Source organism: Charadrius vociferus, unplaced genomic scaffold, assembly GCF_000708025.1.
Source record: "Charadrius vociferus isolate BGI_N301 unplaced genomic scaffold, ASM70802v2 scaffold436, whole genome shotgun sequence".
NCBI lineage: Eukaryota > Metazoa > Chordata > Aves > Charadriiformes > Charadriidae > Charadrius > Charadrius vociferus.
The window spans coordinates 5,591,275-5,595,254 of NW_009649187.1; positions in this window are offsets into that span (position 1 = coordinate 5,591,275).

Here is a 3,980-nt window from a genome sequence, read left to right on the forward strand (position 1 = left end):
TTATCTCTGTGTTATAAGGGGGGCTCTGCATTTCACCCGTGAGCTGGCAGCTACTGTCTTTGTCGTAGGTATCACTGAGATGTATAAATGTTCCTCATCCTGAAGTTCAGGGACTAGCAGCTTAGCTTACACCCCCATTGTCAGCTGCTGAAGCAGAGATCCTGGTCCTGCGTCTTGCTGACGCAGCCAAACACGTGCTCTTTTCCACTGGTTCTGCTGTGTGGGCCGCAGCCTCTGGTGTAAATAAAGACAAGAAGGGGAAACAGGAAGGGGAAAGAGGGCTGTGATGGGTGCACTTGTATTTTAAACTGGTATAGCTCTTTCTGTTGTCAACATCTGGCCCCTGATGAATTCACAGATTTATTTATTTATTTTCAGCTCAGCAGACTCAGTAAGCCAGGATAACTCTCTGGAGTGAGGTGTGCGTTTGAGCTGAAACAAAGTCTTTTCTGGATGAGTGACAGCACTGTAGGGGCAGTGTTGGTACTCATGTGCTTTATTAGGTAATGGAAGAAGACATTTCTTCTCCAGGACTGTGCAAGGTCATCTGATGAAGTCGCTAAGAGCAGAATTTGGCTCAATCTCAGAACAGTATTTTGAGGGGTCTGTATTTGGGCAACACCTGTCTGTTACTGGGTTTGGAAGAAAACCCATGCTGGATTCAGACTGCGTGCTTTCACTGAGGCCTTGCATGTCGCAGCTGTAAAGTCACATTTACCTCAGTGCATCAAGTTCTTTACATTAAAGGTCCTCCTCTCAGCTCAGGGCTGTGAGTGAATGAACAAGAGCTGTAAGTCTGAAAGAGTTTTGCAGGCGGTCACAAATTGCAGTTTCCTCTTTAATCTGTGATAGGATTACTGAGTGTTGCCTTGTCATCCTGGGGGAATTGCTGAGCTTCTGTGAAACTTCCCTGTGCTTAGATCTTTGTGAATGGTGCCTTCATGCAACCTGCAGCATTACAGACCAAGAGCGTACCTTCCTGAGCTACTGAGGAAGAGGGGGCTGCAGACCACTGATCCCAAACTGAACTATAAGAGCCCATCCAGTAGTCATCTGCAGTGAAGGCAAAGGGTGCTGAGGAGCATTGCTAGTACAGATGATGTGTGGTAGGTAGTTTCCCAGCTGTTACCTGTGTGGCACTGTATCCATGAAAAGAATTCCATTGGCATGTTAGTCCGGTTCCCATTTCCATCTGTTGCTAGTGCAGGAAGGACTTCCCATCTGGGATTCCTACCCGTGCTTCTGCACATCAGGAAATGTCATGTGAGGTGCGATGGTTATATGCATCAGTTTGATCACAGTTGCTTCACAGCTGACTTTTTCTCCTCAGTCCCATTTTTCATCTGACATAAATAATGAGTGCCAGGAATAATTAAAAACTGAGCCAAGCTCAAGCAGCCAATTGGAAGTTGCTGGTGACATTTGTCCCTAAACTGGAATATTCCCACAGAATGTACCTTTGATCCTGTGCGTTACCTTCCTGTTCTCTGCCAATTTCCCATCTGCTTGAAGTTTTTATTTTACTGTCTTCTAGTTTCTAGAGTTTCTAGACACTCTTCTAGTGTCTGGTATTTATATGTATTTTTTTTCTTCTTGCTTTCTCTTCTGTGTCCTCTCCACTCTTGTGGCGTTTCAGACTTTCCTTGCTTAACGTCACTGTTCTCAGAACTATGTGCTGAGTTTTCTGTTCCTGCAACTGAAGTATGGTATTTATTGGCCACTTTCTTATCCCTACCTTCCAGTATTTACAAGAGTGACATGGAGTTGCCCTTGGCATTGTCAACAACTTTTGGTGACTCAGCTTTCTCCAAATCCTTTTTGTTTCAAAGGTGAAATTAAAAAATAACTTGGAAGCAGTATTTGGGAACACCAAACCAAGAAAAGTGAACAGATTCACTCATTTGGGCTAAATTTTCATGAAGATCATGAAAGCTTCTTGCACCCCGCTGCAAAGACATTTTTCTCCTTTCAGTGATATGTCTGTAGTTCTAAAATATAACAACAGAAACACATCCCTTGAAGTTTGGATGAGATGTGCTTTATAAAGAAAGTGAAGTAATGTATAGTTTTGAGTAGTAAGGATATATATTGTCTTAGTAAGTTACAAAGGTAAAAACTGTACCTTTTGGCTTCTCACAATTAGCTGAAACACTAGTCCTGTCAACAGGTCTCTTTATAACCCAGTCATGTTCTTCGTAAGGATCCGGTCTACCGAAGAAATTCCAAAGTGTGTGTGCACACACTGGCTCAAGCAGAACTTGGCATAGTAAAATACAGCTTGTTCCTTGATGGAGGATGAGAACTAGTTTATTGTAACTTCCAGCTTTAAAGTACAAATGAGATGTGACCACTTTCTTTGTAGAACTGAAAATGGACCTGTTGGAGTGAGCCCAGAGGAGGGCCGTGAAGATGATCAGAGGGCTGGAGCACCTCCCTATGAAGACAGGCTGAGGGAGTTGGGGTTGTTCAGCCTGGAGAAGAGAAGGTTCCAGGGGGACCTTATAGCGACCTTCCAGTACCTAAAGGGGATGTACAGGAAAGATGGGGAGGGACTCTTTATCAGGGAGCGTAGCTATAAGACGAGGGGTAACGGTTTTCAACTGAAAGAGGGTAGATTCAGGTTAGATGTTAGGAAGGAATTCTTTACTGTGAGAGTGGTGAGACACTGGTACAGGCTGCCCAGAGAAGCTGTGGCTGCCCCATCCCTGGAAGTGTTCAAGGCCAGGTTGGATGGGGCTTTGAGCAACCTGGTCTAGTGGAAGGTGTCCCTGCCCACGTCAGGGAGGTTGGAACTAGATGATCTTTAAGGTCCCTTCCAACCCAAACCATTCTATGATTCTATGATCTGGTTTTAGATGCTATGCTCGTAGATGAGCTGCTTGGGGTGAGGGGTTTGGAGAGAAGTGGGAGATGTCCCATACTTTATTTATTCTATATGGACAGTTTTACAAAGTCTTACATTTTCCTGTGTTTTCTCTTCTCACCTGCTGCTTTTTTGCATGCTTGTCTCCACTCTCTTGAAACGGGAAATGTTGCTATAGCACAACCCAGTTTTGAGGGGCTTATCACAAGATGTTTCACTGCTAAGCGTGTATCTCCTTAGTAAAGCAGGAGCTCTGAGATTAGGATGATGAAAGATAACCCCCTGACTTCTGTGTAAGTACTCTGCCTGCTTCTCACAAATGCAGCTGGAGTTGCTCTGGGAGACTTTATGTCCTTGTATACACTTGGAAAAGGAGGCCTGCCAGTTGCAAGCTCCAGGTGATAGCAGGAGCTCTCTGTGAGGGACTTCCCTCTTGCTCTGTGTGTGCTGAGGCGAAAGTCTGAGGCCTCGTGAAAGCTAGTTGTCTTGGCTGGTCGATGGACGGAGTGGGAAGTGTTCGCAGATGCCAGTGAAGGGGTAGTTTGCACATGCAGAACCTATAGGGACAAGCTGTTGCCCAGTCGTGCCATTTGCATTAATATCTGGATGACAGAGTGGTCTGGACAGGCTGCTGACTCCTTCCACGCGTTCGCATGTCCTGTGGTGTAAGGGGCTGACTTCTGAGAAACCGCAGCTGTCAGCTCCATGCCGATAGCCCGCCAGCTTAGCCAGGAGGAAATGGATGACGGAGCGAGCTGCCTGCGCGCTGCAGCAACCGGTCCAAACAACTGGCTGCTTCATATTAGCTTCTAAAGCTGCTAAATGGCTCGTGAAGCATGTGGCCAGGCCTACGTTTTCCCTGGGCTTTTCCCAGAGGTGGGTTTCTGCAGGGCAGCTGTGCGGGGAGCCTGGCAGGACAGGCGAGGAGGGGCTGGCATGGGGCTGCTCTCTATAGCTCAGCTACTGACGCTTCCTGGAGGGGGGCATGTTCTTCAAGGGGAAATGTGGTTGGGTTTCTTGGACCGCATCTCCTCCCCTTGCTGCTATTCTCACAAGTATTTCACAGACTGTCATGCGTGTTCTGAGGTAGCCTTCATTAAAAGGGGAACAGAAAAGC